Source organism: Jaculus jaculus, chromosome 7 (genome assembly GCF_020740685.1).
Source record: "Jaculus jaculus isolate mJacJac1 chromosome 7, mJacJac1.mat.Y.cur, whole genome shotgun sequence".
Taxonomy (NCBI): Eukaryota; Metazoa; Chordata; class Mammalia; order Rodentia; family Dipodidae; genus Jaculus; species Jaculus jaculus.
Window position 1 is genome coordinate 65,463,833 of NC_059108.1, and position 27,788 is coordinate 65,491,620.

The window sequence follows — 27,788 nt, forward strand, 5'->3', positions numbered from 1 at the left end:
TACCAGCAGCATTATTTAAAATAAAAAGAAGAAACAATTCAATGTCCATTAACTAACAAATCAGCAAAATATAGTATATCCATAGAATACATATTACTTAGCCATAAAAGGAATAAACTTCTGATCAATACAACATGAATAAACCTTGAAAACACTAAACATTAACTAGAAGAAATCACATAAAAATGATCGCCTATTGTAACTTCCACTTTTATAAAAATTTCTAGAACAGGCAAATTCAGAGACAAAATAGATTGGCTCAGGGAGGAGAGTAGGAGTGGCTGCTGACAGGCAAGGAATTTTTTAGGGATTAGTGGTGATGACTGACACCTTTGTGACTATATTACAAACCAGTGAATTTTAGAATGGTGCATTAAATGCTATATGGTTATCTCATTTTAAAAAGATAAGTTTAGGGGAAAAGGGTGGGGGAGAGAGGGATACCATGGGATATTTTTTATAATCACGGAAAATATTTTTAAAAATTGAGAAAAAAATAAAATAAAATTAATTTTTTTTAAAAAAAGATAAGTTCAGAGCTGGGGAGATGGCTTAGTGGTTAAGACACTAGCCTGTGAAGCCTAAGAACCAGGTTTGATTCCCCAGTACCCATGTAAGCCAGATGCACATGGTGGCATATCCATCTGTAGTTCATTTGCAGTGGCTAGAAGCCCTGACATGACCATTCATTCTCATTCTTTCTCTCTTTCTGATATATATATTTTTTAGAAAGAGAAATTCAGGGATAGGACATTAGAATCAAACACATATATCTACTATGCTGAATGCTGTGGACAACCCATTTGAGCCATCAAAGCCTCTATTTCCTTCTCTGCAAACAAGGATAATAATATAATAATATAAGAATTATCCATTAGGGCAACTGTGAAATCAAGCAAGGCATAATGATGTCCCATAGTAAGTGCCTAACAATACATTAAAGAAACTAAAATAATAGAACTGGCTCTTGGCTAATAGACCTTCTGACATTACTGGGATATACTCAATGAGTTTTATCAGACCCAATAGAGGATATGGTTTTCTCTATAGTACTATGTAAAAAGTATGGTCTGGGAAGATGGCTCAGCAGTTGAAGGTACTTACTACCAAAGCCTGCCTTCCCAGGTTCAATTCCCCAGTGCCCATGTAAAGCCAGATGCACAAGGTGGCCCTGCATATGGAGTTCATTTGCAGTAGCTAGAGGCCCTGGCATGCCTATGTTCTTTCCCCCTCCCTCCCTCCCTCCCTCTCTCCCTCTCTCTCTCTTTCTCTCTCTCTATCTCTCTATCTCTCTGTTTACTTGAAAATAAATAAATAAAATATAGATAGTAAAAAGAGTTAATCTTATCAGATATGCTCTTTAAACAAGAAAAATACTGACAACCAGGAAAGAAACATCCACAAGCAGAGAAAGGCCAGCCATTCTTTGAGGGGATACCATCTATTGTTCCCACAGCCCCACTGCTGGTCAACTCAGCAGCTGCTGCTCCAAGTAGCTGGGCAACTTGCCCGCATAGTCTCAAAACACACACCTAGGTTGGATTTCAGAAAAATCAAAGCTTATTAATAGTGCCAGATTCTCTCTGACAACTCCTACTCCAGTTCACTGAGAAAATCTAGCACCCTAACTTTAACCCTACAGCCAACCTGTGTGGAGATGTGTGAGGGCAACTTTGGGGACAGTGCAGAGATCAGAGACAGAGCATCCTTTGTACACAAATGCACACCCATATATGCATACTTTTTCATGGTGGTTGCAGGCAAAAAGTTCCTTGTAAAGAATACAGTACCTGGGCTGGAGAGATGGCTTAGCAGTTAAGGTACTTGCCTGTGAAGCCTAAGGTCCTATGTTTGATTCTCCAGATCCCACATAAGCTAGACACACAAAGGTGAGGCAAGCACAAGGTCGCATATGCCCACTAGGTAGCACAGTTCAATTGCACTAGCTGAGGCCCTGGTGTGCCAATTCTCTCTTTTTACTCACTCACTCTCTCTCTCGCTCTTAAAAAAAAAAAAAGAATATAGTACCTTGATCTGAAGACAGCAGCACTCTACTCCCCAGTTGCATATTTATTTAGCCATTAGGCTTACTAACCAGGCCCCCAATGACTGGGGCAGAGAAAACTGAAGATGTGGTCCAAGAGACCACAGAGAGAAGAGGGCACAATGACAACTTCACTCAAGCTATACAAATCAGACTCCTAAGACACTCAGAGAAGTTCCTCCAGGATATCAGTAATACTACAGGAAAAACAGGAGTAAGATAGCTTTTCACAGGCAGTTATTTAAGGCCCAAGGAGGCAACAAGAAGGTGCCACCCTGCCCACTGGCAAAACAAGAACTCAGCATTTGATTCTGTTTCACCCAAGATGAGCAATTTCTCAGCAACAGTGCCCCTTGCTTCTTCTCCAATCTAGCACACCTGGGTGGGCTGGTCCCTCTAGGTGAGTACCCTGAGTTGACAAACCAATCATGTCTCTCCCTTACATACCTGGGTCATAAAAGGGGGTCCACCAGGCATATGAGCCCTCTCCCATTTTGGCAACATGACCTGTAGTTTTGTCTCCAGAATAGTAATTTGTAAGTTTTCCCCCTTCTCCCAGTCTAGCTGGGAGAGTGGAGGGCTTCTGTTACTTGCCTGGGTATTTTTCTGCTTGCTTCTCCCAAGTATTTTCCAGATGTCTTTTCTCTTTCTTACATGTTACATTTACCTCTTAAACTCTGGGACTGCCACATATGTAATAACTCTCTTGGCTCCCTGGGCTACAAGCATTCTGGACATCTGAGTTTCTCAGCATTATGCCCTGAGTCCTTTACTATCTTATTTCTAAGCCTTTCCTGACCTCTGACCCCTATGTGAATGTGAAGGAGAGGGCTAAGAGCTGGGGCACTTATGCTTTGCTGTCACATGTGTGTGTGTGTTTCTTTTTATTTTACAAGGAGAGGGAGGAAGGGAGGCAAGGTGGGGGAGAGAATGAGCATGCCAGGGCCTCTAGCCACTGCAAATGAACTCCAGATGCATGTGCCACTTGAAAATAAAAAGGCATCCCAGATGGAATAAAGAGCACACACAAAGGCCCAAAGTCCAAAATTAGTGTAGCATTTTAGGAAAGCTAGAAGAGGTCCAAATGAACAGATGACAAAAAACAAAGAAGTGAAACTGTTGGATGTTAATTATATGTGTTAAAATTTGCCTGGGCCACAGGATGCTCACATATTTTGCTAAGCATTATCTTGCTGCTTCTATGAGAGTTTTTGAGTGAAATGAACATTTAAATCAATAAACTGAGTTAACCAGATAGGCTCTCACAATGTGAGAAAGCCATGTCCAAACAGTTGAAGACCTGAATAGCACAAACATACCAATCTCTCTCAAGCAAGAAAGACTCCAGCATACTTAGACTTCATCTGTAGACTTGTTCTTGAACTTAGTATTGGCTCCTTTGGGTCTCCATTCTGTTGGCCTTTGGACTCCAACTGCACTATTGACTTGTCTGGGCCCCCAGCCTGCTAATGTTGTACTTGCTGGCCTCTATAATCAAATGAGTCAATTCCTGATAATAAATCTCTTTCTCTCCTAATGCAAAGGAGAGGCAAGTTAGGGGTGGGAGCCATCCAAATATCTAGTGATCCCCAGAGGTAAGGCATGTGATACAAGGCCTTGGGTGAACCCAAGGGGTTAAAGGAAAGCATATGATCGGACCTTATTTTTAAGTCTGCCACTGTGTAGCATGGACTGCAGTGACATGACCTGCTAAGGCTCAGTGAGACAAGTGTGGTGCTTTGAGCTCCAGCTATTGCTGGTACCTTTATCTCCACAACAAAGGCTTTTAGAATTTGGAACAGTTCAAAGCAAGCAAGCCCTCCTGGACAGGAATGCATTGCTTTGTTCCCCCACCTGGGTTATCCTGCTGGCCCTGTTCTTATGTTAACAGCGCTGCACATGAGGTAGGAGGCACTGAACAAAATGGAGATCCCATGTCTTTGAAAGTAAACCAGGCTATACAACTCCCTATATCACTGAGACAACATTTTACTCCCAGAATCAGGTCAAACCTAAGGTTTCCTAAGCAGCTATTTATTTCCCTTTCTTTTGTTAATACTAAGATGGTTAATTTTTTGTGTCAACTTGACTGAGCTAAGAGATATCCAGATATCAGGTTCAACATTACTTGTGGATATTCCCAAGAAAAAAAAAAAAAAAAAAAAAAAGCCTTTGACTTTTTGCCCTGAGTAAATCTGAAGGACCCCCTCAATGTGGGTGAGCATCACCCAATCCACTGCAACCCTGAATAGATCAAAGGTTCTGTTCAACTGTGCTGCGAATCAATCTTCCCTGACCCCCATGCTCCTGGTTTTCAGGCCTTCAGACTCACACTGGATCAGCTGTTGAGTCTGTAAACCACACAGCTGGCTCTCCTGGATCTGCAGATGACAGATGGCTCCACTTCTCATTCTTTGTAACTGTGAGCCACTTCCTTATGCCTCTTTCTAGGTATCTATGCTCATATATATGCATATATATATATATATATATATATATATATATATATATATATATATCCTATTCATTTTGTTTCTCTGTAGAACACTGACTACTACAATAGTCCAGGACCCCCTAACCCCATGCTTTACTCAGGAAATGGTCAATAGGCATCCATTCCCCTGCAGGATCAGATCCACTGAGAAATGAGGGGTGGGCTCCCATCCTATCCTCTCTTTTTATTTATTTATTTATTTGACAGAGGGGGGATGGGCATGCCAGGGCCTCCAGCCACTGCAAACAAACTCCAGATGCATGCACCCCCTTGTTCATTTGGCTAATGTGGGTCCCAGGGAATTGAACCCAAGTCCTTTGGCTTTGCAGGCAAACACCTTAACCATTAAGCCATCCCTCCAGCCCCCATCCTCTCTTAAATTGGCGCCTCAGCTGCAATTCATGAGAACACATTTTAGGACCTGAAAATAGGATTGCAGTTTTGCCAAATTGAGAGCTGTCAGATTAAAAAGGTGTCAGGGGCTGAAAGGAGATAATGCAAGGCTCGAGTTCATGGATGTTCCGTCAACTTGGCTCTACATGTAAGAAAGCTGGATGGGACATGTAAAGACAGATGCAAAAAATGGCACAAGCATCTGGTGTTCGTTTGCAGTGGCCAGAGACCCCTGGCACACCCATAGACACATGCAAATAAAATTTTCTTAAATATACAACTTAATAATTTCTTATATAGACACAATACATTAAGAAATCCCCCAAATCGAGCTATTGGTGCAGGATTTGGGGCCTAGGGAGGGGTCAAATTCCATAAAGAAAGCTGGGTGTGGTGTCGCATGCCTTTAATCCCAGCACTCGGGAGGCAGAGATAAGAGGATCGCCATGAGTTCAAGGCCACTCTGAGACCACATAGTGAGTTCCAGGTCAGCCTGAGCTATAGTGAGACCCTACCCAAAAACAACAACAACAACAAAAAACCCATAAAGACACAGGAGTTCACAGGCTTGTGTACCATAATTTTTGAGTTCTGTCCAATTAACAAAGAATTGAAAATTCAGACTTATAGAAGGGTAAATTTTGAATTATAAAGTTTGTTTTAGGGAGAGTTAGGACCCAGGGGAAAGTCTAGCAGGGAAGTCCAGTCAAAAAAGTTCTTCCCAATGGGGAGGTAATATGATGGAGAATGGAATTTCAAATGGGAAAGTGTGAGGGTGGGGAGGGAGGGAATTACCACGGGATATATTTTATAATCATGGGAAATGTTAATAAAAATTAAAAAAAATAAGTTAAAAAAATAAAAATAAAAAAAAGTTCTTCCCCTTCCCAGCCCAACTAGGAAGAGGGAGGGGAGATGGAGAAAATCTCCTCTCCTATCTCCAGGCAGAAGCCTCTAGGGAGGGCAAACATGTGCGCGCACACACACACACACACACACACACACACACACACACACACACACAGAGAGAGAGAGAGAGAGAGAGAGAGAGAGAGAGAGAACGAGCACAAAGCAGGAGTGCCCAAACCAAAAGGTCTCCCTTCAGAACTTACAGGGAGATCACAAATGAAGCAAACAGTACCAAAAGCAAAACACAGGAAGAACGAAAGAAAGAGAGAGAGAGAGAGAGGGAGAGAGGGAGGGAGGGAGGGAGGGAGGGAGGGAGGGAGGGAGGGAGGAAGGAAGGAAGGAAGGAAGGAAGGAAGGAAGGAAGGAAGGAAGGAAGGAAGGAAGGAAAGAGGGAAGGAACAAAGGGAGGAAGAGAGGAAAAGACAGACAGACAGGAAGAAAGGAAGGGAAAAAAAGGCCCAGACAAGAAGAAATCCTCCCCCTTTTCAGCCTGGCTAGGAACAGAGAGAGCTTACTAAAAGGGGCCAGGAAGCCATAACCAGGATAATCAGGGGCCAGAAGAGTCAGGGAACAAAAGGAAAGACTTACACATGCGTGTGAGGCCCACTTATGGATCAAACATGCAATTAAGATATGCCTAGTTATCAGACTCAGGTGTGTTAAGGGAAAGACCTGATTGGTTGATGGGTTCAAGAGGCTGATTCAAAAGGGGTCAGCCTACAGGTGTGCTAAACTTGGGAAAACTTGAAGAAGCAGTAAGCTATTACTAAGGAATTGCTTTCAGCCATCTTGGATGAGACTAGGTGAGATGCAGGTTCTAATCCTGCCAGGGTAGGTAAAGTAGACTCTCCTTGGGCCTCTGTCTCTGGCTGACTACCTATTTAAAAAAAAACAACAAAAATAAACAAACAAAAACCAAAAACAGGATACGTTGCTCTTACTCTTTATCACTACCACACATCCAAGATTGGGAAGGGTTCTTGAATCTACCACTCCAGTAAATGTCCTTAGAATTGGCAGCCCCACAGTTCTTCATTGTGCTGGGAGGAGCTCCAAGGCCCAGACCACAATCAACTCCTTTAGTACTACAGTGATTGTGGGGCTCAATCTGCCGCTTACACATGCTTAAAATGCCCAGAAAATTGTTGTTTCCTACAATGAGCCCTTACATAGTCACAGCAGGAAGCTTGACTTAGCACACAGAGGCCAGTGCCATTATCCTTTCCAGGCTTTCTTTGCCAACACTCCAGCTCCCAGCATCCAGCACAAACAGTAGATCAGGCTCACATGCAGCGGGTCAGACCACCTCTTTCTGTCCCAGAAGGAAAAAGGGACAGTAGAGAAACTGAGAACAAGAAGATAAGCAGAATAGACATAATGCATAATGGGCCATAAAATGTGCCTGTATATGCAAGTGAATCAGAGAAAGTAGCCTTGCTACTTTAAGTCAACATGGTTTAAGACAAAACCAAAAAAGAAACGTGGCAGCATACTTTGTTTACATGTGCACAATTTATTTGAACATTTGAGACTGTGATTCACAGTAATTTAGACTTCCAGTTAAAGGGAAAGGCAGAGGACATTTTGAGCAACTATGACTTCCATTCCCAATGCCACTGCTGAAGATGCCCCACTCTCTTTCCTATGTACATGTTACAACCATCCTACTAAATGATAAGTCCCTACAATAAGCCTGCATTATCTGCATCCCAATAAACCACAAAACAACCACCAGATGAACAGTACTAAAAAGATCCAGAATGCAACCACTTCCCTTCCTCTACATTCCCACAGTGGTCCAGAACCCCTCTCCCCCTACTGTCTCTGAGCTAAATGCTGAACAGCCCCTTGCTTGGTCTACTGTTCTTGTCCTTCTCTCCTCCACAAACTATGCTTAACACAAGGGCCCACATAGTCCCATAAGCTCTTAACTATACTGTAGTACTAAAAACCCTGATTTACCCACTCCAACAGCTTCCCATTTTACTCACAATGAATCCATGATATACATGATCTACACAATGATCTACAAAGCCCTTCAGGATCTTCTCCCTCTGGTCACATGGCCCTTCTGCTCCAGCCACACTGGCCTCCAAGGTGTCAGACAAACCCCGAACAGGACTCTGCAGAGTCCCTTCTTCCCAGACAGCTGTGGGGCTTCTACCTTTGTTTCTCTGGCATTGGTTATCAGCGATACTTTCTGTGACCAACCACTTAAACAACAACAACAAAACCCAAAAAAATGCAGTCAAAGCACTTGTCATCATCTATACAATGCATTCATTAATTTTACTATTTGTCACCTTCTCTGACATTGAATTATTTTGTTATTAAAAATTATTTGGAGGGGCTGAAGAGATGGCTTAGCGGTTAAGCGCTTGTCTGTGAAGCCTAAAGACCCCAGTTCAAGGCTGAATTCCCCAGGACCCACGTTAGCCAGATGCACAAGGGGATGCATGCGTCTGGAGTTTGTTTGCAGTGGCTGGAAGCCCTGGTGCACCCATTCTCTCTCTATATCTGCCTCTTTATCTCTCTGTCTGTTGCTCTCAAATAAATAAATAAAAATAAACGAAAATTTAAAAAAAAATATTTGGGGGCTGGAGGGATGGCTTAGCAGTTAAGGCATTTGCTTGCAAAGCCAAAGGACCCAAGTTCAATTCCCCAGGACCCACACGAGCCAGATGCACAAGGGGGTACATACATCTGGAGTTTGTTTGCAGGGCTAGAGGCCCTGGCACCCCCATTCTCTCTCTCTCCTTCTTTCTCTGTCAAATAAATAAATAAATATTTTGTTAAGTCTCTCTGCTACATGAATGGACACTTAATATTTGCAGAATTTAATAAATGGATGCAACATCAAGGGACTAGGAAACTCACTCAGATGTGCACAGGGCTAAGCAGCCCAAAAGTGGATTCCCTGATGCAGAAACCCACACTTCAGCCATAACACCTCAACCCTCATTCATCATAGAAGTTAACAAGCCTGGTGGCTAGCTGCCCTCTCTCCACCCACCCAGGAAAAAGGGTAGACTGGTCCACTCAACACCACTTCCTGATTTCCTTAACTAGGTAGTGTGTGCTGACCTGACAAGCTGTGGGCCGGGTCTGAAGGCCTCTCCATGTCCTCTTCCATTCTCTTGGAAATGCCCAGTACATCTACCCATGGTTTAATGCAAAAAGCTGGGCATAGCATGAGAACTCTGTGGCTTTACTCCAACAACTAACCTGAACAAGGTGGTTTCTGCAAATAACCTCCAATTCTTGCTGAAAGGACTGTGGACATTCAAGCTAAGGATGCTAATGGCTTCAGGATGAGAGAGAAGGTAGAAGTAAGCCTGTACCACTAAGTAGGAGTGGATGAAGCAGGGGCCCAAGGTTATATAAAAACGGGAACAGCATCTGGGAAAGTTAAGCAAAATTCTGTAGAAACAGACAATCCCCACTATGAACGAATGAGATACATCTCTGAGAAGGTAGACCCTTCCTAAAAGACTGTTATTCCCTATATTAAAACCTCTGTATTTTTAAAATTTATTTATTTATTTTCTTATCTTTGTGTGTGAATGTGTGTTTATGTGGGTACACACTTGTGCCATGGGATGCATGTGAATGTCAGAAGACAACCTTAGGTACTGGTCCTCACCTTCCATCATGTTTGAAGCAGGGTTTCTTGTTCACTGCTGTGTATACCAGGCTAGCTAGCCCTTGAACCTCCAGGGACTCTCCTGTCTTTACATCTTATCTCCCTGTAGGAGAATGCCAGGCTTTCCAAGTAAGCACATTTAATCACTGAGCCACCTCTGCAGCCCAACAGCTGGCTTCTAAAACATATCAGCCTAAACCGTTTTAAAAAGCCTGAAAGCCTTTAGTGGACATGGATTTGGAATGATTTCTGCTTATATCTCTATTGGGATTTTGAAATGATTATTCTTCATGAGATAAATATAATTATGTTATTTCTTTGCTACAGCTACAAAAAGGGAAAACTTTTCAAATAAACAGGCAAAATCCCAAATGATAATTCTTCTAAAATTACCATAATGTCAGGTGAAAAAGCATGATGGCACGGGAGGAGGGGGTTGGGGGAAGAAGGTATGTCACAACTATCCAATAAACCACTGAAAGAAAAGGAATAAAATTAACTGGGCAAGTACATAGGAGCTAGGAGACCACTGCATCATTTGCACCAAGCAATGAGTGGTTGCACACACCCTTAACCCTAGGATTCTAAAGGCTGAGCCAAGAGGAGGGAAAGCCAGCCTGGGCTACATAGTGAGCCTCTATCTCAAAAGCAGCAACACAATCATCTACAGGTGGAAATTTCAACAAGACTTCAGGTGGAAATCAATGAAAGTGAAACTATTTGACAGATCTAATGCATTAGAAGCATAGAAATGCTGTGGCTCATGTTATCCCTATCACACAAGTCAAGGTTTTCTGTAAAGATAAATTTCTTCATACTAAAGACAGCATAAGCCAGGCATGATGGCTCACATCTTTAATCTCAGTACTTGGAAGGCAAAGGTAGGAAGATCACCATGAAATTGAAGTCAGTCTTAGCTACAGAATAGGTTCTAGATCATCATTGGCTAGACTGAGACTCTGCCTCAAAAAGAAAGAAAGGCTGGGCATGGTGGTGTATGCTTTTAATCCCAGCATTCAGCAGACCAAGGCCAGCCTGGGACTACATATTGAGTTCCAGGTCAGCCTGGGCTAGAGAGAGAGGGGAAAAAACAGGCCAGGGAGATGGCTCACTGGATAAAGTCCATTTGTTACAAATCCTACCAGCCCTACCAGTTCAATTCTCCAGTACCCACATAAAGCTACAACCAAAAAGTGAAACATACATTTGGTGTTTGTTTAATGCATGTGTCTGGAATTTGTTTGCAAGAGACTCTGGTATGCCCATTATGTACATATGTACATACATATATACATACATGGAAAGAAAGAAGGGAGGAAAGGAGAGAGGACTAAAAATTGGATATGGTGGTGCTCATCTATAATCCCAATGCTTAGAAGGTAGAGGCTGGAGGATCAGAAGTTTAAGGCCACTCTCAACTACAGAGTGAGTTTGAGGCAGCCTGAGCTACATGAGACACTATCTCAAACAAAAAAGAGTCAATACTGTTAGGTCAAGATGGGCTTCCAGAAAATGGAGTCCCCAAAGACAGCAGGATGGCAACAGATACCAGGGAGTGGATCATCCACATTCTTCAAGGAACAACCCAGCCATTATCCCTTTCTTGCCTAACAATGCCCCAGGTCTAGGTTTCCTCCCCCTTATCTCCCCAGTCACCTGGTTACTGGTCTGGTGTCATGCCCTGGCTATCTTAGATCTCCCCTAAAGAAACCTTTTGATTTTTTTTTTAATTTCCCCTTTCCTCACCTTCCCCCAACTGAAGAGCTCTATATAGCCCACTATCTATAATCCCAAATTGACTTCTCTGCTCTTGAGAGTCAGTCCTGGTAGTTAGTGTCCCCCCTGGCCCCCGAATAAAAACCTCCATCTTGGGCTGGAGAGATGGCTTAGCGGTTAAGCGCTTGCCTGTGAAGCCTAAGGACCCCGGTTCGAGGCTTGGTTCCCCAGGTCCCACGTTAGCCAGATGCACAAGGGGGCGCACTCGTCTGGAGTTCGTTTGCAGAGGCTGGAAGCCCTGGCGCGCCCATTCTCTCTCTCTCCCTCTATCTGTCTTTCTTTCTGTGTCTGTCGCTCTCAAATAAATAAATTAAAAAATAAATAAATAAAAATAAAAACCTCCATCTTTGCCTCAGAGTGGTCTCTGTGGTCTTGGTCACTCCTGAACCTTACACCTGATGCTTGTGTCTTGGAGGAGGCTCCCAGTTCCCCTCTTGGGTAGCCAGACCTCTTTTCCCCTGACCAGACCACTGAGCTACTATTTGACCCATTGAAACACCTTGGAACCATCTCTGTCTGATACAGGCTCTCACACCCACCATCACTCAGCCACACTGTTCTTCCATCTCCTCCTTCTTTCTCAGTAAGTGTCCCTTTTAGATTGGCCTGTCTCGGGTTTCACCCTCCTCATGGAAGCTGCATGCCAGGCTACATCCCTCAGAGACTGAAGGACTCAGGAACCAGATAGAAACTATGACAGACTTCAGAGTCCTCAGTAGGCCTAAGTTTCTGTTGCCTGCAAGGTCTAAGTTTTTATTTTCTGGTAAGGGTGGGTTTACCACTTACTGGAAAAACCACAAACTGCTTATGCCATACATTCCTGTAATCATAGGTAAGTTTAATTCCCCTAGACCCTGCCTGCCAACTTTGCCCACCAATATCCTAAGCCAATCAGAAGAGTACAAGTACAGTTACTGTTTAAATCAACCAATCAGGTACCCATCCCCTTCTTCTTTTTTCAAATCCCTATAAAACCCCTACCCTCCTGCTACTTGAAGCTCTTGTAGGGATCCACTGCTTTGATGAAGTCAAGAGTCCGAGCTTAAAAACTAAATAAAGCTCCTTGCCTTTGCATATGTGTTTGATTCTCCTTGGTGGTCACTGGGGGTGCTGAGAACTGGGCATAACATTTGGGGGCTTGTCCCAGGTCACCTCAAAGTCCCCTGAGGACCACCAATACGTGGAGCTCAGGTCGCTGACTGGTAAGTGTGCTTCTGTGTTGTTCTTCGGTGTTTTCTCTTTCCTGAAAACTTGTCCTTCGTTCTTCCACGCATGAGAAAATTGTGGATAGGTGGATGTGTCCCTGGAGGACACCCTGTCTGGACGGTGGGTCCTGGGTGCTCCAGGCCTAGTCAGAGGAGATTTCATTCCCCTATCTGAGAGACAAACTGCAGAACGGTGAGAGGCCATTGTCTCAGTTTTGGTGTTGTAGTCACTGGCCACCACTCTGTCTGGACAGCGGGTCCTGGGTGCCCCAGGCCCACCAAGAGGGGATTTCATTCCCCTATCTGTAGACAACATGAGAGGCTGTTGTCTCAGTTTTGGTTTTGTAGCCGCTGGCCAGCTGAACATTTTTGCTGTCTCTTTTTCCTTTACTTTGTTGGAATTACAGTTTGTGTGATTGGACTGATGGAACAGACACAGACTACCCAGATTTCTTTACTGACAGACCACTTTCAGGACATTAAAATTAGGGTCCCTTGGAGTCAAGCCCCGGACCTGGAGGCCACAGTATTTCCCCTCCAGGTTATGGAGTCCCCAGACCAAGATGGTAGTCAACCACATCACTACTGGCCATTCACCACTAGTGATCTATATCATTGGAAAATGCAAACTCCTCAATTTTCTGAAAAACTGCAGGGACTTATTGACCTTTTGGATTCTATTATTTTCACCCACCTAACAACTTGGGATGATTGTCAACAATTGCTACAGATTCCCTTTACTACAGAGGAAAGAGAGAGAATCCAGACTGAAGCTCATAAATTGGTTCCAAGCACCAATGGGAATCCTACCAGTAATCAGGCTATCATTGATACCTTCTTCCCTTTGACTAGACCAGACTGGGATTTCAACACAGCAGCAGGTAAGGAGAGAGATGTTCAACCTTCTTCCTGTAGTGTCTTTCTCTCTTCACACACTCACCCATCCCCAGTTGCCTGGATGTCTTCAGGGTGAACCGCAGATGGGCCCCTCCCCCTGAGAAAAAAAATCCAAAAACCCACAGCTGGTACCTGAACAGGGACTTTATGAGATGAACAGGGTAGGTGAGTGCTCTCCCAGAGGGATTGGAAGACGTCGGCCCATGCGGCCTTGCCTCCACATTTTTCAAGGCTGGCAGGTTTCTCTTTCTCATCCTTTATTTTCAGTTCATGCCATCAACCGGACACAAGGAACTGGCAACTAATTTCTTTAGCTGAAGGCACTCTTCAGTACTGACTGAAGGCCAGCCTTCCTCTGCCTAGACCCCAACAGCCCAATGGGTGTTGGCAAAACCCTCTATCTATTTCTCTCTGACACCAACAAAAAACAACAACAACAACAAAAAACACAAAACACAGTAACACATCAACCTCCTAAAAACCTGTAGGGAAGGTTGCCAGTCTCTTAAAATTCTGGACAGGCTCACACCTGAATCTTTGGGACCCCCCCCCCCACCATGCTAATCAGCCCTCGGAAACATTGTCTTACTGTCTTGGCGTTTCTAATATATTCTGTCATGGGTAACATTGCCTCCCACCAAAAAAATATATATGTATATATCTCAGATTCATGGAATAAGAGCTCTTCTGAAAGTTAAGGAAATTAAGCTCTCCCACAGGGAGGCTGCCTCCTTTTGGGAAGAAGTCCTCCAGGTCATTTCTGGATTTCTGGGAGTCCATGTGCAACCGCATAGCTTATCTGCCTAGGAAATGAAAAGTTCAGGAAGGAAATTTTCCCTCACTCCCTTTAAGCAGCAAAACTACAAGGCAGCTTTGCAAGCACTCCAAAGCAGCTTGGGTCAGAGTTAGGTGGCAGACAGACAAATGGCACCTCTGCCCATGCAGGTGCCATGTCTCCGCCTCCTCTCCCAGTGGCCCCAAGTGGGGCCCCCTTTTTTTCCCAGCAGCCTCCCAGCAGTCCAGGAGGCCCCTCTTTTCCAGTGGCCCCTGTGTGAGCCTCCTCCTTCTTCAGTGGCTTCCCAGTGGGCCACCTTTTTCAGAGGCCTCCTGGCAGTCTTGGAGGGCCCCTCTTTCCCTAATGGTCAAAGAGGCCCTCCCCCCACTTTCCCCTTCAGGTAGCCAGAATCCTTAGCCTCCTGGCAGTCTTCTTGGCCATTACCTCCACGCGTACTAGACCAGACCCCTGGTGAGTGCCACAAATGGGGCACAGCTGATGTAAAGTGTATGCAAGCCACGCCCAGCCACCACAGCACAACAAAAAGCGGCAATAAAAGTCATGTTTAACTATAGCCTATAAAGAACTGAAGTTTTATGTAAAAAAATGTCATACTTTGTTCCATGATATCATAAATATAATTACTGAATTTATGCTCTAGATCAACTTCAACTTACATAGAGGATTATTAAAAACAATAAAATTCTCTCTAAAGTGGTAACTTATGTCAGGTATTCAAAAAAAAAAAAAAAAAGATTGTAATGTCCTTAATGTACTTAAAAGGAGGAGGCAGCTGACCTGACGTCTAGGCCAGTCTGCCTCAAGATAGCAACAATATTTGCCTTAGTTACTCCTAATAAATTCATTTCCAAGTGTCTTATTGGTATTAATGACATAAAATTGTCTTTAGACTACTCACTTGTTAGTGAGTAATATGATTAATTAATTTAGTGTAGTTTTTCAAAATAGTCTTATAAGAAAGATGGTTAATAATGGGGTGAGATGAATGGATTGAAGGAACTGAGAAAGAATTTTTCTTTTTTCTTTTTTTTTTTTTTTTAAGAGCAGTAACTTTATTAGGAAAGTAAATGACCACTATATCTTAGTTGCAGCATCTCAAAATTCCTGTTTTGTTTGCTGGGATGATTTGACTCCTTAATTTGGTTGATTATCAAGTAGTATGGTACCATCTACATGCATATTGTTCTTGCCTCAGATCTTTCAGCTGCAATCAAAGGCAGTAGGTTAATTTTCCTCATCATGTGATCCATGTTCTTTTGGAAAGACACTGGATCTTTGAGTCAACATTACTGTTAACCTGACAAGCTACAATCAGCAATTATTTCCTTAAACTATTTCCATTAAGTTGCATTCTGGGCAGATCAGTAGGCATCTGAAGGAACAGCGCTCCATCGTCATAATCAATGAAACCTTATCCTGGGTCAATCCCCAGTGGAGGAGGTCAGCATGGGTCATAACTCCGGACTAAAGTAATCCTGCAATTGGGAGAATATTGTGTCCAACACCACTCCAAGAAAGCGCGCCCTTCCGTTCTCTTTTCATGCATGCACTCAGCCCGAGACACTGGAGAAAATGTGAGAGAGAAAGAATTTTTCAATGTTGGGATATAGAATGCTCATTAAAAATGCATTTAGAGTGGTACTTAGATGAGAATGTTAAAGCATGTGGATAAAGATGTGCGTATGAGGGAAAGAATTTTCAGGCTAAACCTAAATGCCATGCCTAAAGTTAGAGATTTTTCAACTGTTTGAAAACTCTTAAGGAAAAAAAAAATCTGATTTTCAGAGTAAAATATGTTGGGATAGCTTGCTTAAGCTTTATCAAATTTAAGTCATGGGTAAAACATAAATTTGTTTTATGTTAACAAAAATTTCTGTGGTACATAAAATCAATAGCTATCAAGTTTAAGCCAAAATCATTGGTTGTCAAACAATGTTTTTTCCTTGAAACAGATTTATCAAGGGTTATATTAGAATTTAGGTAGCTGTTTTGGTTTAAAAAAAAAGAAGAAGACCAGATTCTGCTCTATTGTATGTAAACCCAGTGCTTATAACAAAATTAACTCTTAAGACATATTTCCTACTTTAGGGTATGCCTCAGGCTCAAACAATGGTCCTCATCTGAGAGCAGAAAAAAAATTCAAGTTCTGTGGTTCTGTTTCCAAAGTTCTCGGGGTAATTTGTACCAACACAGGTATCTGAACTAATCAAAGATATTTTCAGGGCTGGAGAGATGGCTTACCGGTTAAGCGCTTGCCTGTGAAGCCTAAGGACCCTGGTTCGAGGCTTGGTTCTCCAGGTCCCACGTTAGCCAGATGCACAAGGGGGCGCACGCATCTGGAGTTCGTTTGCAGAGGCTGGAAGCCCTGGCGCGCCCATTCTCTCTCTCCCCCCCTATCTGTCTTTCTCTCTGTGTCTGTCGCTCTCAAATAAATAAATAAAAATTTAAAAAAAATTTTTTTTTAAAAAAAGATATTTTCAAACACAGGTGCTAAGACTTTATACAGTATTACTTGTCCTTTCCTGACAATTTATAGGTTAAGTCAGTTAGTCTGTAAATCAATTGGCACTGTTTTCAAGACCGGTAATAGGATCTGCCTATATTTATAAATGTTAGATATTTAAAGTGGGAGCTATTTATAAATGTTGGATATTTAAAATGTGAGATGTGCCTACTTTCTATACCTCATATATAAGTCTTATGCTGCTACAGTCAGACAAAAACTTTAAAGTTAGGACAAAATGATTTTAGAAGCCCTTGGTCCATTCTTTAACTAAATCTATTTCAGTAACCAAATGTGCTCTATATGTACATACATCCATTCTGGTGTAACTTCCTTTCTAAGTGTGCAAATTACCTATGGAGAAACCAAAGCCAACTAGAATCATCAGAGCAAGAGGCGCCAATATTTTGGCCTGTGCTACCAGGTCATGAGGCCCCTGGAGATGATGGGACACTTCTTTCTACACTGGCATCCTGGTAAGTCACCTGTCTTCTGAGCAGGGAGGATATGGAGACCCAAACAAATTTGCTGTACAGTCTGAAACAGGAGAGTCACAATTGAGGAGCAATCAGTCCTATTGAATTCCCAAAGAAGGGAAAATCTACTTGGCCAGCATGGCACTGACTCATCCTAACAGACAAAAGACACTAGTAAGCTATGGGACTACTCCTGTGTCCCTAAAGTCTCTTTGGAGAGCCATCAGTGACCAAAACTAATCATTAATTAAATATCGCTATCTGCATGGTCTTAAACACTCAGAGAGAAATGAATAACCAAAGATAAAAAATACCTTACATATATAAATGGCCTATTAAGTAACACAAGAGCTTTCCAAGAGGGGAAACAAACATTAAGACATCTTTTCCCCATAGTTTTAATTCCATAATAAGGAAAATCAACTGTAGATGTTCAAAGGGTTATTTTCAAATCTAAACTATGTAAATAATCCGGGAGACTGTGTTTATTCACCGCCATCGCCGCGAGACACTGGAACCCCACTGGAAGGGACCCTATGTCATCATCCTGACCATGCCTCCAGTTGTGAAGGTGGACAGAATTGCCACTTGGATACATCACACCCACATCCTACCGGCAGATCCACTGGCTGAACCTGAGGACTAACAGCCACAATGAAAACGCAGCAGCACCCCACTCAAGCTTCAACTCAAACGCCCCTGATCCTGACTGTGTTCCTAACTGTACATATTGTGGCAGCTACTCCCCACAAAATTTATAATCTAACCTGGATAATAAGCAACACTACCATCGGGGATATTGCTTACTCCAAATCACATCTTGCCCCATGGGGGAACCTGTTTTCCTGATTTGATCTTTGACCTCCATCAACTAGTGGGTGACTCATGGGACTCTGTGGTGAATCAGGAAATTTCTTATTTCTATGTATGCCCTGGGCACTTAGGGAAAGCAAGAATCAAAGGGGGTGTGGGGTACCTGAAGCCTTCTACTGTTCTGGCTGGCAATGTGTGTGTACTGGAGGGGTATATTGGAACCCACCTACTTAGGGGGACCTTATCACCATGACACTGAACCACACCAGGGACCAAAATGGACCATGTTACCTCCCCCCCGCCACCCTGTGGAAGGAAATGAGACCTGTAATTTCATTTCTCTCACGTTTACCGAAAAGGGGAGACAGTTGTCCTGGGATAATGGAAAGACCTGGGGAATAAGACTGTACACTACTGGGTATGATGCCAGTGCCTTATTTACTGTCCAGTCGATGACAACATTTCCCAATGCAGGCCTGGCAGGGGCAGGAACAGGCATTGCAGCACTCACCCTTCAAGGAAAACATTACAATGAATTGAGAGAAAGTATAGACTTAGACATTCAGAGGCTGGAAATGTCCATTACTCACTTAGAGAAAAATGTAGATTCTTTAGCTGAGGTTGTATTACAGAATAGACGGGGATTGGACTTACTATTCCTCCAGCAAGGGGGACTATGTGTGGCCTTAAGGGAAGAATGTTGTTTTTATATCAACCATTCATGTATAAAAAATTAGAGACTCAATGGTGAAAGTACAAGAGAATTTGGAAAAATAAAAGAAAGAAAGAGAGAGAAAAACAGAGAGAAAGAAAGAAAGAGAAGTTAATAGAGGATGGTTTGAGTCATGGTTCAGTCATTCCCCATGGTTAACAACTCTGCTGTCTGTTTTAGCAGGGCCATTACTTTTATTTTTGTTGCCAATCACAATAGGACCTTGCATTATTAATAGATTAGTTGCTTTTGTTTGGGAACGTATTAATACAGTACAGCTTATCGTTTTAAGATCACAGTATATACCATTAGAGTTCACTCACTAACTCAATCAGGATCCAAGATTGGCTCCTCATGGTACAAGGAGAGGAGGGAATAAAGGACTCAGGAACCAGATGGATGCCATGACAGGCTTCAGAGTCCTCAGTAGACCTAAGTTTCTGTTGCCTGCAAGGTCTAAGTTTTTATTTTCTGGTAAGGGTGGGTTTAACACTTACCTGAAAAACCACAAACTGCTTACGCCATACATTCCTGTAGTCATAGATAAGTTTATTTCCCCTAGCCCCTGCCCATCAACTTTGCCCACCAATATACTAAGCCAATCAGAAGAGTATAAGTGCAGTTACTGTTTAAATCAACCAATCATGTCCCGATCCCCTTCTTCTTTGTTCAAATCCCTATAAAAACCCTACCCTTCTGCTACTTGAGGCTCTTGTACAGATCCACTGCATTGGTGAAGTCAAGAGTCCAAGCTAAAGCCTGAAATAAAGCTCCTTGCCTTTGCATATGTGTTTGGTTCTCCTTGGTGGTCACTGGGGGTGCCGAGAACTAGGCATAACACCACTAAGTCCAAGCCTAGGTCTCCAGAAAGATGCAATATGGACACCTCAGGTCTCTCTCTCTGGCCTACCATTCCCTAAGGGGCACCTTTTGGTTCAGTTGCACCTTGGGACACTCTCCCTCCCTCCCTCCTCTCATGAGAGGTCATCTTCTACTGCCAGCTGCTTTTGCCATCAGGAGCACAGGTGTCCTCCTTGCCCACTAACAGTCTAAAAAGCCAACAGTTGTGACCTGCATGGCCTCTGCCCACGTGGAGGTGCAGGACCATTCACCCTAATGGGCCATGGGTTCATATTGGTGTTCTGTGTAAACCCAGCTTAAGCTCTGGTTTATTTTCCTCTCACCCTTGTTTTGCTCTTTCCCTGTCTCTTTAAGAACTGAAAGCCTCTATGACTCTTGGATGACATCTTATCTTCCTCTTCAACTCTGCGTGGCTACATCCATAAGCTGGACAATGGGTCCAAATGGCCTGAAAATGATACTTTTGATTTCCAAATTCTCAGTGATTAAAAAAACCTTCTGCCAATGTACAGGAAAATGGTCCAAACTATCCTATTTTTCACTCTGTGTGCAAGGCCTTCTCTCTGACCTACCTACTTTTCTTACAAGGCACTTCTAGCCCCTCCCCCAGCTTCATCCTCACCTTCTGCTTTTGACCCTGAGGCCATAGAGGACCAAGCCCCCACAGCTCCTCTGGTTACTCCAGCTCCCTCAGTCTGTCCTGACACTCTGCCTGATAACAAGGTTTGCTTTTAATCTCTGGAGTTGTAATTAGAATAGAAATTTAAAATGGGAAGGCATAACTTCTGAATGCATGAATGTGTGTGTGTGTGTGAGAGTATGGACATGACTCACAGCCCTAAGGCTACAGAATGATTTCTATTCTGAGGAGTACCATTTCATTATGGGGACATTCTCTACCAAGCCCACTGTACGAGACAGCATAGACAATTTTTACTATTGAGGGTCCCCCAGAAGGAACACTAAAAGTAATTAAGATCATAGACAAAGACTTTCGGTTAAGATGGCAGCTTAGGTGCCACGCCAAAGCAGCCTAGGGGGGAAAAAGACCGAAAAAACTCAGCAAAATACACACTTTTATTTAAAACTAAGGTGTATAGGAAATCGAAACAGCAGTGGAGAAGTAGAAGAGATCCAAAGCCCACACAAGCCGGCAAAAGTGGCCCCGGCAGGTCCACCAACTGCAGCAGCGGCAGCGCACCAGAAAGCCGCCAGGCTCGGCTTGATCCAAAGGAAAAGCCAGGTGAGGGGAGCTTCCACTCACACCGGAGCTCTCGGCAAACTCAAGAAACATGAAGGGAGAGCGGCAGTGAACAACGGAGGAGCACATCACAAGGTAGAAGGACATGTGCAACAGCAAGAAAACCATGAACCATGAACCATGAACCATGAACCGGGCATGGTGGCACATGCCTTTAATCCCAGCACGCGGGAGGCAGAGGTAGGAGGATCGCCAAGAGTTCGAGGCCACCCTGAGATTACATAGTAAATTCCGGTCAGCCTGAGCCAGAGTGAGACCCTACCTCGAAAAACCAAAAAAAAAAAAAGAAAACCAGAGAAGCTCTAGCTCCCTCCCCTCCCAACAGCCTGTGCCCAGCTCCAGCAAACAGAGCAGCATTCCCGGGAACCGGCCAAAACAACTTGAGCGTAAGCAGGAGCAGGGTCCCGCAGCAACATCAGCAGCTCCAGCCCCAGCAGCAGCAGATCCACCAGCAGCAGCACCTAAAGCAGCAGCAGCAGTGGCAGCAGCAGCAGCAGTGGACCCAGCTGAGGTGACAGACCCAGCAGCGGCAGCTTTAGCACCAGTGGTGGTTCCAGCAGCGGGGGTACTGATCTGGAGGGCCACAGTTGCCAGGCTCGGTTTGCCCCACAGGAAAAGCCAGTGCCCAGCTCCAGAAATCAGGACAACAGCCCAATGACCCAGCCAGCAACTTGACTGAGACCAAAATCATCCAAAAAGGTAACTGGGACTAATTGCACCAGGGAAGGGTCTCACTTGCTCACAAGCTGACTTGGATCCCTCAGCAGACTGAAATCTTAACCTCTTTGTTGCTAAAGGATCTGGTTGTTAAAATAGCTACTCTTGCATAAATATTCAGTGCTGTTTTTGATTGAATGTGTACAGTGTTTAGTTAAATTTTAGAATTTACCTGTATTTTATTCCACTAGCCTACTTGAATACTCCCATAGCAGGGAAACTCAACCCCTAGGAACACCTTTGTAGATACTCTGAGAGCCTTAAGAGCCAGACCTAACACCTTAAGCTCCTATCCTGAAGATATATAACATCAAATCAATTGATACAGCATTAACTTGATCCAAGATGCAAAAATATATACATTATAACACAAGAAACATTAAAAAGCAAGACAATATAAATCAACCTAACAGTATTAATGCATCAGAAATGACCTCCAATGAGAACGAGTTAGAGGAAATGCCTGAGAAAGAGTTCAAAAGAATGATTGTAAATATGTTCAAAGAAGTCAGAGAACAAATCAAAGGAGTCAAAGAGGAACTCAAATAGGAAATCAAAGGAATCAAAGAAGACGCAGGACACCAATTTCATGAAATAAAGAAGGCAATACGAGACATAAATAAGGAAATAGAAATAATAAAGAAAAACCAGTCAGAATTACTAGCAATGAAGAACACAGTTTATGAAATAAAAAAAAAAAACTCTGTAGAAAATCTCACCAGTAGAATGGATGAAGGAGAGGACAGAATATCTAAGCTAGAAGACCAGGTGGCAGATCTAATACAGTCCAACAAAGAGAAAGACAAACTAATAGAAAAGTATGAATGGGAATTTCAAGATATTTGGGACTCTATGAAAAGATCAAACATAAGAATTCAGGGCATAGTAGAAGGAGAAGAATTTCACTCCAAAGGCATAGTAGGCGTCTTCAACAAAATCATAGAAGGAAACTTACCCCAAATTGGGAAAGAAGTGCCAGTGCAGATACAGGAAGCCTTTAGAACCCCAGCCAGACAAAACCTGGAAAGAACCTCTCCTCGCCATACTATAATCAAACTACTAAACACACAAACAAAGGAAAAAATATTGAAAGCAGTTAGAGAGAAAAATCAAGTTACCTACAAAGGCAAGCCCATCAGGATTATAGCAGATTATTCAACACAAACTTTAAAAGCCAGAAGGGCTTGGAGTGATGTATTCCAAGTTCTGAAACATAACAACTGCCAACCAAGGTTACTTTATCCTGCAAAGCTATCCATTCAAATAGACGGAGAAATAAGGGCATTCCATGACAAAAGCAGGTTAAAGGAGTATTTGAAGACAAAACCAGCTCTACAGAAAATACTTGATAGGATCCTCCATGCTGAAGAAAAGGAAAAGCACACATATAAGGAACCTGGAAAAAACAAGCCATACTCAAATACTAGGTAATACAAGAAAGCAAAGGTAGAACGGAACCCCCCCCCAAAAAAAAGGCAAACATAAATACACACTTTTCAATAATATCTCTTAATATCAATGGTCTCAATGCCCCAACCAAAAAACATAGGTTTGCAGACTGCGTTAAAAAGCAGGATCCTACAATTTGTTGTCTCCAAGAAACTCACCTTTCTACAAAGGATAGACATTATCTTAGGGTGAAAGGTTGGAAAATGGTGTTTCAAGCAAATGGGCCTAGAAAACAAGCAGGGATTGCTATCCTAATATATGACAAGGTAGACTTCAGTCCAATGTTGGTTAAGGAAGGTCACTTTATACTGATTAAGGAGGACATTACAATCCTAAACATATATGCACCTAACATGGGGGCTCCCAAACTCATAAAACAAACACTATTAGAACTAAGGTCACATATAACACCAAACACAGTTGTGGTGGGTAACTTTAACACTCAACTCTCATCAATTGATAGGTCATCCGGGGAAAAAATAAACAGAGAGGCATCTGGACTAAATGAGGTCATAGAAGGAATTGACCTAACAGATATATACAGGACATTTCATCCAAATGCTGCAGAATATACATTCTTTTCAGCAGCACATGGAACATTCTCTAAAATAGACCATATATTAGGACACAAAGCAAATCTTAACAAATTCAGGAAAATTGAAATAATTCTTTGCATTCTCTCTGACCATAATGCAATTAAACTACAAATCAGTAGCAATAAAGGCTATAGAGCATACACAAAATCATGGAAACTAAAAAATACACTACTAAAGGATGAATGGATCAATGAAGAAATCAAGAAGGAAATCAAAAAATTTATAGAGTCAAACGATAATGAGAACACAACATATCAAAATCTCTGGGACACAATGAAGGCAGTTCTAAGAGGTGAATTTATAGCCTTAAGTGCCTATATTAAGAAATTAGAAAGGTCACAAGTAAATGACCTAATGCTTCACCTTAAAGCCTTGGAAAAAGAAGAATAAGGCAAACCAAAAATCAGTAGACGGGAAGAAATAGCAAAGATTAGGGCAGAAATTAATGAAATAGAAACAAACAAACAAACAAAAAACATTCCAAAGAATTAATGAAACAAAGAGTTGGTTCTTTGAAAGGATAAACAAGATTGATAAACCCTTAGAAAATCTGGCCAAAAGAAAGAGAGAAGAGATACAAATTAATAAAATCAGAGATGAAAAAGGTAACATCACAACAGATTCCATAAAAAAATCATAGGGACATACTATAACAGCATATACTTCACAAAGTATGAAAATCTGACAGAAATGATTTCCTTGATTTATATGACCTACTTAAATTAAATCAAAATGAAATTAATCACTTAAATACCTATAGCAAACATGGAGATCCGAACAGTTATCAATAATCTCCCAACTAGGGGTGGGGCGCAGAGCAGGGGGGGGGGGTGTCCTGGTCCTTGGCTTATCCACACGGTCCTGTTTCCACAGCAAACATGTCTCGGCCTGTCAGAAATAGGAAGGTCGTTGATTATTCACAGTTTCAGGAATCTGATGATGCAGACAAAGATTATGGAAGAGATTCGGGCCCTCCCACTAAGAAAATTTGATCATCTCCTCGAGAAGCTAAACATAAGAGCGATCTGAAAAGAATTCACAAGAAGATAGTGAAGACTCAGAAGAAAAAGATGTGAAGACCAAGAAGGATGATTCTCACTCAGCAGAAGACAGTGAAGATGAAAAAGATGATCACAAAAATGTGCGCCAGCAACGGCAGGCAGCATCTAAAGCAGCATCTAAACAGAGAGAGATGCTCTTGGAGGATGTGGGCAGTGAGGAAGAGCCAGAAGAAGAAGACGAGGCACCATTCCAGGAAAATTCTGGCAGCGATGAGGATTTCCTAATGGAAGATGATGATGACAGTGACTATGGAAGTTCAAAAAAGAAAAACAAAAAGATGGTTAAGAAGTCCAAACCTGAGAGAAAAGAAAAGAAGATGCCAAAACCCAGACTAAAGGCTACAGTGACGCCAAGTCCAGTAAAAGGCAAAGGAAAGGTGGGCCGCCCCACAGCTTCAAAAGTGTCAAAGGAAAAGACGCCTTCTCCCAAAGAAGAAGAAGATGAGCCAGAGAGCCCTCCAGAAAAGAAGGCGTCTGCAAGTCCTCCACCTGAGAAGTCTGGAGATGAAGGGTCTGAAGATGAAGCCCAGTCTAGGGAAGATTAAAAGTGATGATGGTTTGGGGAGAGATTTTATTAAAAAAAAAAATTAAAAAAGCAAAAAAGAAGGGGAAAATAGAAAGCTACATAAGATAGAACATGGTATTGGCTATTGGCTATGGCCTGACTCATGGGCTTTCAGTGCTTGTTTCCACTTGTTGAAAATAGTCTCTCTCTCTCTTGCTCTCTCTCTCTCTTTCACTCTCTCTCAGAAAACCATTGTATGTTGAAGTGTTTAAGTTACCATTTTGTCTGTTTTTCTCTTCTCTTTGCCAACTCTCCCCCCCCCCAATGAAAGCCATGTCAAATTAATCACTGGATTGATGCTTCATCTTTTTATTTTTAATGGAAGGTATGCCACAACTGTAAAGCAATAAGATCTGAGATGGACACTATGGAAACTGCTTTTTGCTAAAGAATAGCAAGTTGAACAGTTATCAAAAAATAACAGATTTTAGTTAAAAATGATTGCTTCTTTCTTTTCCTGTACTTTTTAAAAACAAGTTGTTATTTAACCTGAGTTTATATACATAAATGTCCAAAAAAAAAAAAAAACACGACTCTAAACTTGCACTGATGAGGCAAGTAGGTAAACATGAATTCTGAATTGTTACTGAAAGTACTCATGTTGTTTCCTGTGGAGTATGTGAGGAATCGGGTTCCTGAGCTTGCATGGGGATCCGGGGTTTTTTTAATTTTATACCTATTCTTAGACTCAGAGCCAGTGATCCTGTTATTCCGCTATTGTCCTTAATAAGCTTAAAAAAAACAGAGGTCGCCAAAACTGAAATCACTCCCAATTTCATATTTCATTCTCCAATGGTTTGTGTTTTTAGACTATATATGTATGATGTTTTTGGATAAAATTTTACCCAGAATCAAAATTAAAGAAAATGAGAGAGAGATGCCCTAGAATTTAAATGGCAAGATAAAGCTACACATCTGGATTTCTTTCATACTGACAATGTTAAGGTTTTAACCAAATAAAATTCCAGCTAATGTGAAGCTCAGTAACAAAAAAAAAAAAAACAAAAAAAATCTCCCAACTAAAAAAAGTCCAGGCCCAGATGGATTCACTGCTGAATTTTACCAGACTTTTAAGGAAGAGCTAACACCATTGCTTCTTAAAGCTTTTCCAGGAAATAGAAAAAGAAGGAATTCTACCAAAGTCCTTCTATGAGGCCAGCATCACACTGATACCAAAATCAGGCAAAGATAGAACAAAAAAAGAAAATTACAGACCACTCTCCCTCATGAACATAGATGTAAAAATTCTCAACAAAATACTGGCAAACAGAATACAAGAATATATCAGAAAGATCATTCACCCTGACCAAGTAGGCTTTATCCCAGAGATGAAGGGATGGTTCAATATACGCAAATCTATAAATGTAATACATTATATAAATGGGTTGAAGAACAAAAATCACATGATCATCTCATTAGATGCAGAGAAAGCATTTGACAAAATCCAACATCCCTTCATGATAAAAGTCCTCCAGAGACTGGGAATAGAAGGAACATATCTCAATATAATGAAAGCTATTTATAACAAGCCTATAGCCAACATATTACTAAATGGGGAAAAACTGGAATCTTTTCCACTAAAATCAGGAACAAGACAAGGGTGTCCACTGTCCCCACTTTTATTTAATGTAGTTCTGGAAGTCTTAGCCATAGCAATAAGGCAAGAGACACACATAAAAGGGATACAAATTGGAAAGGAAGAGCTCAAGTTATCATTATTTGCAGATGACATGATTCTATACATAAAGGACCCTAAAGACTCTACTAGCAAACTGTTAGAGCTGATCAAAACCTACAGCCATGTAGCAGGATACAAAATAAATACATAGAAATCAGTAGCCATACCCTGGATCACGCCCTCACTTGTAGCTTCAGTGGCGGTAGGGATGCTGAGCCCACAAAGCCTGATATCACTTACCAGGAGCCTCAGGGTGCCAGGCCAGCAGAGCAGCAGCCTTGCTTTTTTGAGATCAAACAGTTCCTGGAGTGTGCCCAAAACCAGGCTGATGTTAAGCTCTGTGAAGATTTCAATGAAGTGCTGAAACAGTGCAGAATAGCAAATGGATTAATCTAAGAAGTTATTCAGCCTGAAGAAATGGAAAATCTGCTCTGATGACCAAGTTGCTTTAGCATAAAAATGTAATTATAGTGAATGTGTAAAACTCTAAATTAAACTCTATTAACAGATCCATTGCTTCAGAGTGGCCATTGGAAAGTGTCCTGATGGTGCAGAAGCTCTTTGAGATGTATAGGTTGTGTTGGGCAAGTGTTGTGTGGCCTCCAGAGCCAGCTGTGATGTTTGTGAGTTAATTGGAATAAAGTGATTTTGTTCCTAAAAAAGAAAGAAAAAAATTGCTTTGTGTCTGTCATATCGTCTCTAATGCATGTTAAAATCAGGCTTGCTTAACTCAACAATGACCAAGTTTTATTTTATTCTTAAGCTATGTATAGTCAGTCTCAGTCAAGGTTTCACTTAATTAATTGTCTCATTTCTGGCATCTTAAATTCATTGCTTATAGAAATATTGATACTTAAGATATGCTTCCTCTCCTAAAAAATAATCTTTTAAATTGTTCTACTTGCATTGATATGCAGACTAGCCAAAGTTGTTTTAAAA

At 42.0% G+C, this 27,788-nt stretch overlaps 1 protein-coding gene and 1 pseudogene across 1 annotated transcript in view; one reads left to right on the plus strand and one right to left on the minus strand.

Annotated features, from left to right (window-relative positions):
* The window catches only part of Ankrd6 (ankyrin repeat domain 6), a 234,434-nt gene that overhangs the window by 117,131 nt on the left and 89,515 nt on the right, over positions 1 to 27,788 (minus strand). The window lies entirely within an intron of this gene.
* On the plus strand, positions 24,424 to 25,456 carry LOC123462116 (annotated as a pseudogene).